The following is a 13,456-nucleotide window of genomic DNA, read 5'->3' as shown; positions in this document are numbered from 1 at the left end:
GAGATGAAGAGTGACAGAACGATAAGGAAGGCGGGAAAGTAGGCAAAAGGGAGGGCAAGGAGGCAGAAAGGAGAGCACAGAATGAAGGACGGCGGAAAGAATGGAGTGAAGAGATAGGTAAGAAAGATGGTAAGGTAGAGGGAAATTAAACAGAATCAACCAAATTTATCATTAAAGTCCTTTTCTCTCGGAGGAAGGCGGCGATAATTAGGTTGTGTATATTATTTAGTTGTGAACATTTTTCTGGATATATATATATATATATATATATATATATATATATATATATATATATATATATATATATATATATATAAAATTAAAATCTGCTCACAGGTCTTGTACCATCGAAAGTAAATAGAGTATTAAGCCCAAGTCATTCCTTTGATGGAACACTGCCAGTGTGTATGCGTGTACGAGTCCGCCACAGCTCATTGACAGAAAATTTCTGTCTCAGTATTTGTGTCAGGCTTGATTCAAACCACAGTGTATAATATTAGGGCCTAAATATTCGTATGTTTTAGTTCAAGCAACGGCCATACCACGTTGAGTACAACGCTTCCCGTCCGATCAGCGAAGTTAAGCAACGTTGGGTCTGGTTAGTACTTGGATGGGTGACCACCTGGGAACACCAGATGCTGTTGGCATAACGTTCTCCCTACGTGTGTGGGGTTAGTGGAGGATTAGTGCCCCTCCCTGTAAAACAATTAACTCTAAGCCCTTGGCCACCCCGTTTGGGATACATGGCGAATCCAACCTAACTGTCCTTGTACAGGATGGAAATGGTGGCCTCCGTGAACGAAGCCATTTTCATAACCAACAAAAACGAATATGTTAAGGTAATTGGAGTTAATTTCCGACTTATAATTTTATGGAAGAAACTTAGTTTACAGTATGCTGCTCTGTAGGTCTGCTTTTCTTCCCGGCATAAATTTGGTAAAGACGTTAAGAAATACCGAAAGGTAAACACTGATTTTTTTTTTTTTTTTTTTTTTAATTTAGGCCAAACTTGGTGTAAGACTGAAGGTAAGGCATGAACGAAGGGATTCGATATTTAGGGCTACCGCTCAAAAGTCAAAGTAACAGAGCAAGGCCAAAGATCGTCTGGTATGTCTGTGTCGGAACAGAATGGTTAAACAACGTTGATTAGCTTAAAACCTAACTTGGTAGAAACGTTGAGAATCAACCAAGAGGTACGTAGTGTTTTTTTTTTTTTTATCATAGTTAGTAGATCAAGGTCAGGCAAGACAAATTAAGTAGATTTTATCTTATTTAGACCAAACTCTGTGGCAGAGCTCAGGGTAAGGCAAGGATAAAGGCATTTGATTTTGAAAACAGTCAGCCACATGTTAAGGTCACAGAGCAAGATCAAGTGTCATACTCAAAGGACAAAGTCAACTCAGTTTTCACCGGATTTGAACCAAATAGAGGTCAGAGGCGAATGAAGGAATTTAGTTTTGAGATTAATCGGGCCAAAGTCAACGTCACAGGACAAAGTCAAATATTCGACCTTTCAAGAAGCCAGTTTTTGCCTGAGAGTGTTGTATTGTCTGACTGCTCCTTGTTAATAAGGATTCTCTCTCTCTCTCTCTCTCTCTCTCTCTCTCTCTCTCTCTCTCTCTCTCTCATTTGTACAGTACTTTTACCTTAACTTGGCCAAGAATTTTGTCCTTATGCAGCTAAATTCACGTAGCTCAGCACCGGCAGAACACAATAATGAAGCTCTACATCCCTTCCACAGCACTTCTCATGACTTGCATCATACTCTAGAGTTCAGAACTTAAAATTCACTGTTGAAGATGTTGTTGAGGCAATGAGGACCAAGTTAAAGCAAAACGGGTATAGTAATTTTCGTTTCATTGCTTTTATATATGAAGTTTCTACTATACAGTTGATATGGTTTATTTCTGTTTTCTTACCCTTTTCTTTTCAGCGGTGTCTTTATTATATTAAATTACTAGCAGGGATACCCAGCGTTGCCAGGCCAAAAAGATGAATATTAATCCTATTAGTTCTATATCAGTCTTTTTTACTACTCCAGAAAGACCATGTACCTCTTATGCTACTGAAGAGGGATAATAAGAGATCCAGGTACTTTCTACTTCAACTTTCACAGACTAACGCACAATATTTGTACGCACTTGTTTGCTATTACCGATGACTTAAAATAACCTCCGACCGGTGACCTCAAATGACCTCAAAGGTCATCTTCACATTGCTTATGTCCGAATTGGAGGTCATGTGAGTCTCCATGCCAAAAATTGGGCTGCTGGGTCCAGGCGTGCGAGCATGTATTACCGGTGACCTCAAATGACCTCGCAGGTCAACCTCACATAGACTATGTCCGAACTGAAGGTCATGTGAGTCCCCATGCCAAAAATTGGGCTGCAGGGCTACCCGGCGTTGCCTGGGCAAAAAAAAAGGCTAACACACTACCGGTGACTTCAAATGACCCAGATCTGAATTTTGACCCCCTAAAACCACCCTTGGATCACCCTGATTCAGAATATATATGATCTGGGGGTCTCTGGCCCTTGGTGTGAGCGTGACTGAAGGACAAACATGCAACGCAGCTCTTATATATACGGATTACTGTTAATAAATGACTATACTCTCTTTACTCTGACTTTGCCTAATTTCCCATCTCTCCATCTTGAATGTTGAGTTGCAGGAGTAGATTGACATTAGATTATGATGCCAGTCACAAGGAGTGCTATGGGAAGTATGTAGTCGGTAGCATTGTCTCTTTCCCCGACAAAGATAAGCGAAATAAACTGCAAAAGTGCGAAAATTTGGGCCAGGTTAGAGAAGTATAATCCATCTAAGAAAATCATCCTTAGTGAAGGTGTTACTGAGGAGACTGCTTTTTATCCAGTCACTAAGAGAAGCCTTTAGGGAAACTCCATGAAATCATCTCTCTCTCTCTCTCTCTCTCTCTCTCTCTCTGTGCTGTATAAACTGAACTAAGAATGGGCTAGCAGTACATAAATTTTATTATAAACGAGTCAAGTATTTGAACACAAATGTTTCCGTCAGTTTCTTGACAGGCATACCTCCTACTGTACTTCTTCAATTGTCAGTTATAAAACGTAGTCGTAAGTTATGAAGGAATTAGTAGTAGTAGTAGTAGTAATAGTAGTAGCAATAGTAGTAGTAATAGTAGGATAGTGGTATTCTTGGTGCCTTTGTCTTTCTTGTTTTAAATGCACTGTTGTCATCATTGCTCACTGTTTTTTTAAAGTGTCATGTTATTACCATTTCTGTCCTATTAAATTACGTTGCCACTTTTTTCTTTAACTCCTTGCCCATTTGAAGGCTATTGTTTATTCTTGACACTATTGACGGTTCATTAATAGCTCAGACAAATGGACACCTCTCATAACTTGAATACTACATTGTGGTTGCATAAATTTTTTTTAACTTTAGTTATGAGGTACGAATGAGTCTCCTTGGTTACTAGTCAAATCCACCCTACAGTCTGACAACACTTCGCCATAAACTGAAGTGGAAAGGGTAAAGGATCATTCTCAGGTGAAAATAAATTAGTAATGATAAGTGACAATGGTTCTTTATCATAACAATGTACAGATATTCATCCTTTTGCATTATTTATCACGTAATTAAGTGGCTGAAAGACATTGCGTCAGTTGCACGTCTTTTCCTTATCACTTTTTTGTGACTAGCATCATATTCTAGAGTTAATCCTTTGTGGCAGCTCAGCATTCAAGGTGGAGAGATGACAATTTTAGGCCAAGATAGTGCAAAATGAGTGTAATTAATCCCAAGAAACCTCTCGCTGTAGAGGGAATAAAGGAAACAGTTTGAAAGCGACTCCCTGAAAGAGCCCTTCAGTATATATAAATCCTTTTGAAAAAGTCAGAATAAAACTAAAAAAATATTAATCTAGGAAAATATATAAAAAACAAAGTGCATTTTTTTTTTTTTTTTCATACGGAAGGCTATGATTTTTTTTTTTTATCAGACAACAATATTCACAGAATATGTTTTATATGTAAGCTGTCAATAAGCCCTCTCTCTCTCTCTCTCTCTCTCTCTCTCTCTCTCTCTCTCTGCGCGCGCGTGTGCGTGTGTGTGTGTGTGTGTGTGTGTGTGTGTGTGTGTGTGTGCATTTGTTATTTCATTTTCACATACGCAGTGGAATTTTAGTTTTGTTTTTTAATTAACAGGGTCCATACAGTACAATGCATGCATGATTTTTTTTTTTTTTTATCCAATGTATCTATAAACCGAAAACTTCAATTTTTTTTTTATTAAATTTGTGTCTGCATGCATACATTTGTATATATATGTATACATGAATGTGTGTATGTCTGTGTTTGTATGTATGTATGTACAATATGGGTACGTATGAGTGTGTGTGTGTGTGTGTGTGTGTGTATGTGTGTGTGTGTGTGTGTGTGTGTGTGTGTGTGTTTTCCCAGAGTCCATGCAGCGAGTGTGTATGTCTGTCTGTCTATCGATTTATTGCTACATGGAGGTTCCAGTGTGTGGTCGTGTATGTATCTGACTTTTATTCTTTTTGCGGTCTATACCGTCTGTGTGTGTGTGTGTGTGTGTGTGTGTGTGTGTGTGTGTGTGTGTGTGTGTGATGTTTTTTGTTTGGATTCCATATTAGGCTAATGTGATTGCATATGCCTGTGTTTTTAATCTATGTTCCTCGTTAAAAAAAAAAAAAAAGTGTTTGAGTGTGTGTGTGTGTGTGTGTGTGTGTGTGTGTGTGTGTGTGTGTGTGTGTGTGTGTGTGTGTGTGTGTGTGTGTGTGTGAAGGTTTTTTAGTGTCCATACTGCCAGAGTTTTTGTACATATGATCCCGTTTCAGATTTTCTCTTAACAGAGTGCATAAAGCGTTAGAGTGAGAGAGAGAGAGAGAGAGAGAGAGAGAGAGGGAGAGAGAGAGAGAGAGAGAGAGGATGTGTGTGCATGTGTATATGTTCGCACGTGTGTGTTTGTGTGCTTGTGCTTGTACACGCGGATGTATGTGTGCAAGAGCGTGTGTTTGTTTTTGTGTGTTCATGCTTGTGCTGGTGTGTGCCCGAGCGTGTATGTGCGCGCGCGTCTCTTTGTGCGTATTAGTCCTTGCGGGAGCTTCCGTGTTTACATGTACAGTATGTGTGTGTGTACCCATGTAAGCCCGTGTGTACGAGTATTCGTCCGGCCCTCCTTCTGTGTATGCTTTTATTGCTCAGCTTTTTCCCTTTGTTTTTAGTGTCCATAAAACCCGCGTGTTCTATTTGGTCCCTCTTCCTCACAGGCTGTCATCCAGCCTTGATTCCAGTGCTTCTATTTCCCCACCACTGTTTCATGAGGCTTTGTGTGTGTGTGTGTGTGTGTGTGTGTGTGTGTGTGTGTGTGTGTGTGTGTGTGTGTCTTTTCCGTAATGCCCACCCCTTACGGGATTATGGCGTCTGGCAGTAGATAGATAGATATTTCTTTTTTGTCGTTTTTATTTTTATTTTTTGTGTGGTTACTTTTGGGAATTCATTAGTGTGTGTGTGTGTGTGTGTGTGTGTGTGTGTGTGTGTGTGTGTGTGTGTGTGTGTGTGTGTGTGTGTGTGCGCGCGCGCGCGCAGCTGTCTGTTTGTTTGTGCTTTATTGGTTTATCGTTTGTGTGATGCTCTGTTTTGTGGGGCTGTAATTTTCTACAACTCATGGATTTCATTGTGTGTCTATGTACTGTTCCCACTGCGTTTTCTGCTATTATTTTTTAGTATGTTTTCTGGGTGTTTGAGCTTCTTTTCTGTATTTTCCAGGCGTTCGTGTTTGCGTGTATTTGTCGTTGTGCTTTTTTTTGTGGAATTAAGTTAGTGCCCTTATTTTTGGTGTGTGTGTGTGTGTGTGTGTGTGTGTGTGTGTGTGTGTGTGTGTGTGTGTGTGTGTGTGTGTCTGTGTGTCTGTGTGTGTGTGTGTGTGTGTGTGTGTGTGTGTGTGTGTGTGTATTTGCTTTTGTACTTTTCTTGTTTGTATGGATTTGTGTATTATGTCGTTTGTTGTATTTACTTACTTTTTATCTTAGGACAATTTTGTTGTGTGTATTTGTGTTTTATTTATATACTGTACAGTATATGCCTGTGTAGCCATTTTTATACATGTGGGTGTCTTGTGTTTGCGTTTTCTGTACTTTATTTGCTTTTCGGTTATTAGTTAGAGAATTAATCGTATGTCTATTTAGAGTATTTAGTATCAGTTCATGGTATTCATATCTACTTTGCTTCGTGATTCACCTGTTTATTTTGTCTGTGTGAGATAGTTATATGTACATGCCTTTTATTTGTTCCTCGTCTGTGTGTGTGGTTTTACCTTTGTACTGATTCTGTTTGTAGGTATAATAGTATTTGTGAGTTAAGTGAGAGGTAGCAACGGAAGGAGGTCGATATTCTTGTGTATATGTGTGCGTGAATCTAGTTTTCTTTCTCTTGATTCTGTTTGCAAGTACGTGATTATAAATTATGCGAGTTAGGCGTGTTTTTGGAAGAGAAGGAGACCGAAATGAGATTTTTATATGGTGTGGCAGGCTGTAAAGGAGGAAGTTGGTGTGTCATAAGTGGGTCGCTATGGGGTATGATCAGAAACAGATAAAATGATTTCAATGTGCACAATTTCAGTATAGTTGTGTGTGTGTGTGCGTGTGTGTGTGTGTGTGTGTGTGTGTGTGTGTGTGTGTGTGTGTGTGTTTTAGTGTCGTTTTATATCCTATTTGTTTGAATATTCTTGTGTTTCTCCCTGATGGGTGTTTTAGCTATGTTTGTCTTTTTATTTTTTTTTTTTTTTTTTTTAGATGATACATCACAACCAGTGGAATTGTTCGGGGAATGAGAGACATAGTTTAAGATATTAGATTCTTTATTTTCTCTAACGTTTCAGGCTACACAGAGCCCATCTTCTGAGACTTCTGTGTAGCCTGAAACAATAGAGAAAATACAGAGTTCAAACCCCAGCCTGTGTCTCTCCCACCTAACATTTCCCTCTTTTCTATTTTTTCTTGTGTGGTTGTGTTACTGCGAGTCTGGAATTCTACCTTGTGACCAGTATTAGAATTCTACTCATATTTTTGTCATTATTACTTTGATGTGTCATACTTTCAGCAAAATACAGGTAGTTAATCTCGTTTCCCTGAAGCCAAGCAGTCTTCATATATATACACCTTCTTATATCACCACTTTCGTGATAACAGACACCACCCATACTAGAGTAAGTGCAGGGCTGTAGCATTCACAACCGCTGTAAAGGTGTCAATGACAATGTTTCTAGACATCAAGGGATCATTCAGAACATCAGTGAAGTCTGTTTCGGGGAATTTCAACTCATCAAATATTACCTATCCAGTCTGTATTGAATTCGCGTCCTTTCACACAGCAGGTCATTACCATAACCATTTGACCACAACAACATATCTCTCATTCTGTTTTTCTATTTGTGTCAATTTATATTTAAGTAGGATTCATTAGTCTGTCTGAATCTTTGTGTGCTGTGTCTATTTGTGGAATTCAGAGTTATAGCTTGGTACATGTCTCTATGAATACCTCCGTTGACGAAGCTGGTCGGCAGGTGTGGAATCACCAGTGTCTACTGTCTGTCTGTCCACATAATATCTCAAAAAGTTACAATCGATTTGAACAAAGTTTTCTGGAGGAGTAGCCCGTTGGCCAAGAAGTATTTAAGTAGACTTTCAGGAGGATCCGAATCCAACATCTTTGTTGTTGTTGTTGTTGTTGTTGTTGCTGTTGTTATTGATTTTTTTTACAGTGTGGTATGGTTATCATTAGTTAGTGATGTTTTAACATTTTGGAAATACTTGTTTACGACTGTGGCCCTATACGTAGCTACTCAGTAGCAAATCTTAGATTTCATTGGTGTTGGTGGAGGTATGCACTCTCTGAATTCTTTCTACTTGTCCATGTACAGGTTTGCCCATTCCATTGTTTGTTGGTTTCTTGTTTCGTATATATTTGCCTTGGGGATTCTAACTTCTTATTATTTTTTCCTCGGATTTTTCATTGCAGTTGTATCTCTGCCTTTGGGAGTCTTTTTTTTTTTTTTTTTATGAATGTTTGTGATACTAATTTCTACTTGTTTCCTGCGCTGTCCTTGTATTAAATTTTATCAGCAGGGTTATATGTATGTTTATGGAGTTCTGTTTTTGTGTATATCTGCCTGATTCTTCACGGGTTGCTGAGTATGGAATTAAGAACATTATACTGGCACTGTGATTGTTTTGTGCCGTTGTAATATCACAATATCCATTGCATTATCTTAAAGAAATAATCCCGTACTGTGCACTTAAAATTTTCTCACCTAGGGTTATGACTGAAGGATTGACAAACAAACATATAACCAGCTTCCTTTCGTAACTCAAAATTGTATTTGCAGGAACAATAAGGAGTTGGTGCATTAGACTCAGTGAGTCTCTTGTTTTACATTCAAATTAATGCGTAAGGAAGCTACAGGAGGGAAATAATGCTTTGCCTGTTCATATACCCGTATCTCAGTCCTACTGTTCTCAAAGTTTTTTCTGGACCTCAGCTTTTCTGCTCGAGAACACTGATGGACTGAAGACTCATGTTTACTTCTGTCCCTTCAGTGACTTGGCTGATAGCTCTACCCTTTTTATTATAACCTGGCCTAAAATTGACATATCTCCATCCTGAATACAGAGCTGCAACGGTAACACAGATATACGTTTGTTTGTTTTTTCATATGATTTGTTTATGTTTTGGGGTGTTGAATAAAAAAATGATAACCATTATTCTCTATCATGTAACTTTTAGTTTCATTTTTTTTTTTTATCATTTCGCACTTTGCAATGATTTACATATGGGTTTTTTATTTTAATGATAAAATATTTGACTTTAGTATTTTCTGTTAGTAACTTATACCGTGCTGGGCAAAAAATAAAAATAAAATAAAATAAACTGATACCCCTGTAAGCCAGCCAATTTGGATTTTTTTTTTTTCTGGCTAAATGGGGTAAGTAAATCAATATAAGATTCCTGGCACTAATAAAAGTAATCACTAAAGGCAGATAGTTAAAAGTCGGGTTGATGTCACTCTGCCTCTGAAATCTTCGAGGTTATTGAGAGAGCAATGCGGGTGTGAGCTTGTGAACCGATTTTGGATTTTTTTTCTGGCTAAATGGGCTTAATACATCAATATAGAATCCCTGACACTAATAAAAGTAATCACCAGAGCCAGAAAGTTGGTTGAATCGAGTCAGATTGCTGCCACCCTACCTTTGAAATCTTAGAGGTTACTGAGAGAGCAGAACGTATGTCAGCTTGTGAACCGATTTTGGATTATTTTTGTGGGTAAATGGGGTTAATACATCAATATAAGATCCCTGGCACTAATAAAAGTAATCACCAAAGACAGAAAGTAGATTGAAATCAAGTCATTTTGGTGCCACTCAACCTCTGCAGCCTCCAAAGTTACTTACAGAGCAGAGCTGCTACGAGCCTGTGAAGACTCACTCACCTCCCGCATTCCTAAATCAGTGTTGGAAGCATAGCCGAGAAATGTCTGAAGTTAGTGAGATACGTCATTACCTTCCAATTTACTTCAGTTGCTTGCAATGACTTCTCACTGGCTTTTTTGAAGGGGACGTAGATCTACGTCGCTAGCATGGTATGGGTTAAAACCCTTGTCTGAAACAACACATTTATTTTATTTGAAAATAAGCTTGAATATAGCTGGAACACAACACAGTGATCAGTCATATCAGTATTGGAGTGTGGCAAACATATCTCAATGTGACTCAGTTAGTTGACTGGTGCGCTTTTAACTTACTTTCAGTGATGTGTTTCTTTTTTTTATTTATCGCAGTAATATTTATCGAAAATAGTAGTTTATTGCACTAAATCCAAGGTTTATTGCACTGATGTAAGTGGCCTAGTGCAGAAACTCGGCAGAGATTAAGAATGCAGAAGAATGGAGACTATTTTTAGATATCTAAAGGAGCCTGATAGGGATACTTCTTCATAATGGCAATAAATTTGCATCAATACCTGTTGCTCATTCTGTGCAAAATTTCTCGAGAATATAAGCTACAATGAACACCGTTGGTTCATATTTGGGGACCTGAAAGTTCACCCAACTGTTACAGAACAGAATAAACAGAAGTAGGAGAAGAAGATTTTGGGTCAGGCCGTGGATCCTGAGAAGACCTAAACATGGACATTATGAGCAAGTCATGAGAGAGCTGGAAGCTGATGATGAAGCTTCTTTCAAGAATATTCTCAGGGCATAATCAGCAATGTTCCAAGACCGCATTGCCAGGGTCTGTCCTAGACTAATGAAGCAAGACACACGGTACAGAAAAGCACTGGAACCTCGGCTGAAGCTGGCCATAACCCTCAGATACCAAGAAACAGGTGAAACGTACAAGAGCTTGCTGTACAGCTTCCAAGTACCACACAACACCATCTCCTTGCTGGTCTGTGAAGTCTGTTAAGCCATCACTTATGAATATATAGAAGTCATCGCCTGTTCCACAACACCACAAGAGTGGCGGCAGATAGCTGAGCAGTTTGGAGCCCGATGGAATTTTCACCACGCCCTTGATGCTCTGGAAGACAAGCACAAAGCCATCATGTGTCCGAAGAATGGCGGATCTCTGTATTTCAACCACAGGTGGTTCCATTCCATCATCTTGATGGCACTGATGGATGCCGACTACAAGTTCATTAGGGATGATTGGAGATGACACTTTCCCTCTCAAGACATGGTTCATGAAGCCTTTCTCGAGATGTAACCTATCAAATGAAGAGCTGATCTTCAACTACAGACTCTCCAGAATTAGGCGCGTAGTAGAGAATGCATTTGGCATCCTGGCCAACAGATTACATTGTCTCTCAAGCATCATGTTCCATGAGTCAAAGACAGTGGAATCCATCGTGCTGGTCTCCTGTTGTCTACATAACCTGATGAGAATGAGATTCCCTGTTCTTCAGAATGCTGCCAAGATGAAGAGGACGATAACCATCAAGTGATTCCATGGGCCTGGAGGAATGATGGTAACATGCAAGACATGGACAACATCTTGGAAGGCAACCGTGCATCTAGGGCAGCCAAGACTCGGAGACTTTACCTGAAGCACTACTACAGTTCTCCTACAAGATCAGTTCCATGACAGAATGACATGATCGAAGTGCTTGCATATTGTAGACTGTACTGTGGGTGGATACTGGATATTGTAGATTGTACTGGGACTGGATACTGGAATGTAATTTACTGTAAGAAATTATACCGTATTTATATTTATTCTTATATGTAATTGTAATATTACAAGGTACCTATGATGTGATAATGATAATAAAAAAATAAAAAAAAAGATTTTTTTCATGGCAGAACATCATGATCCAATTTATTTCATATTGTGCCTAGGTCTATCTAGTCTTTGATTAATGAAAACAAATAAAAGAAACAAGTACTTGTACAACAATTTTATTGCATGTTTAAGTATTCATTCTAGGGAATCTTACAAAGTCACATGTTCAAAAGCACAAAGCACATCAGTTGGGTATACTTGGATTCCTACAGTCACAATACACACATCAGTCATCATTGTCACAGTGGTCCTGAGCTGGGGGAGATGAATATGTAATGTAGCACCCATACTTCATTGCTGGGACAGGTCTTTGCTGTTGCACAGGTTCTTGCCGTTGCAGGTCTATTGGAAAGTTTCTAAGAAAAGCAGTAAGATGAAGGGATAACCTGGGAGTGGACTGGAGAGTCTGCTGTCGTTTCATTTAACGTCTCCAGAATCTCTGTCTCTGGGGTCTGGCCTCCTGGAGTTAGCTTCTTCTTGGAGGTCCGGATGCTGGTGACTGTCGCTGCGTCTGTGACTGTGGCTGTGGCAGTGATAGGCTGGCTCTCTCCCTCCTCGTCACTACCGATGGTCCGGGGGATGTCAGGCCTGGGTGCTGCTGCTGCTGCTGCTGCCAGACCAAGCTTTTACCGGAGCTGTAGAGAAAATACAGACAAAAGGTAAGTCATACACGTAGATATACAGGGTGGTGCAAAAGTAGGTTGACATTTACCATTTATTCCAACACAAAAGACACTTTTAGTCTCGTAAGTGTTCAAAGTGTTTGCCCTCACCATTGACACATTTCTAGAGTCTGTTAGCCACACTTCGACACACAGTAATGCACAGGTCCAGGTTGGTGTTGATTTCCTGGCAGGCATCTGCAATGAACTCACGCAGTTGAGGCAGAGTGTGTGTGTGTCAACCTACTTTTGCACCACCCTGTATACAAGTGAGCACAAAATAATGGCATTTACTCTACTTTGGTCCTTTTGTAATTTGACAACTAACGTTGGCAGCCTGTCTGCTCAGTTCTGAAGTTGTGGCTGGCCAGGAGACTGAATGAGTCGAGGATACACTTTTCCCGATCCGTGAACTCCCTGGTACCATCACCCGACTTGTGCTGGAACAGCATCCCGTAAATGGCCGTCATGCTCTGGGACAACAGCTGCAAGTCTTTCAATGAAAAAAAAAAAAAAAGAGAGAAAAACATTGCTCGAAGTATACTTCTTGTAATCATATAAGGACAGATTTGACTTCTCAAAATCCATACAAAAGCATTTACCAGGGATATCCAGCTCCTTGGCCTTCTCCTTCCACAACCTCTACTTCTTCTAAATATCCTTATATTCTTTGGAGCCTTTTTTGTAGAAGATGGGGTTGGTCTTGAGCCATTCCACGATGTCAGCTTCCTGCTCATCGCTCAGGTTCAGGTACTGCTTCCTCGTTTACTTGTCTAGCTCATCGTCACGCTGCTGGGGCTGCTGTTCCTAGCTCCCCTGGGACTCAGGCAGGTTCTCTGGGGCATCCTGGCTTTCCTGAAGAGTGTGGTATTCTCCCTCGGGCCGTGCCGCTGGAATTTCATCGGAAGGAGGGGTATAGTCCCTTGCCTTCTTGACAACACTCTTACCCTTCTTCTTTGGAGCCATCTTGATTGAATAAAAACCGTAGAGAAATGTTTACAACTTGAAATCTTTATTGCAACTGACGGTTGAGCAGCAGCGCGGCTACTGTTTTGTGATCTAGTGCGAAACTCGTTCCATCTCGTAGCAACCCGTACCGACTCGTACCAAACTCGCACTGAACTCGTAATGACTCGTACCACCTCGCATCGATCTCGTAGCGGAATCAGTAATCTGCATAATTCGACATAACTGGTGCTGTTATCGTTACAACTCTTGGATACTCTTGCTGCTGTCGTACTGGACTCACAGTTAACTCATAGGAATATCGTAGAACACTCGTACACACTCGCATTACATCTTAGGATCTCGTATTAAACTTCTGACTACGCGTCAACACGAGTATCCACGATATACCACGAGTGTCTGTACGAGTGCTGTACCAGAAGGACCAAGTGAGTTACGATAGCATTACGAGACCTAAACTCGTGGCGTCTCACGATGTAGGACAAGT

At 40.0% G+C, this 13,456-nt stretch overlaps 1 non-coding gene across 1 annotated transcript; it reads left to right on the top strand.

Annotated features, from left to right (window-relative positions):
* The first annotated feature begins 528 nt into the window (after positions 1–528).
* On the top strand, positions 529–647 carry LOC145392672 (5S ribosomal RNA). The gene has a single exon (XR_013896058.1). It is a non-coding gene; the product is annotated as a 5S ribosomal RNA (ribosomal RNA).
* Positions 648–13,456: the final 12,809 nt, after the last annotated feature.

The sequence above is a fragment of the Coenobita brevimanus genome, chromosome 2 (genome assembly GCF_032717465.1).
Source record: "Coenobita brevimanus isolate Jiangsu-jjx chromosome 2, ASM3271746v2, whole genome shotgun sequence".
In the NCBI taxonomy this organism is placed as follows: Eukaryota; Metazoa; Arthropoda; class Malacostraca; order Decapoda; family Coenobitidae; genus Coenobita; species Coenobita brevimanus.
Note: the sequence above shows the minus strand (reverse complement) of the source record. Positions and strands in the feature narration are given on the sequence as shown.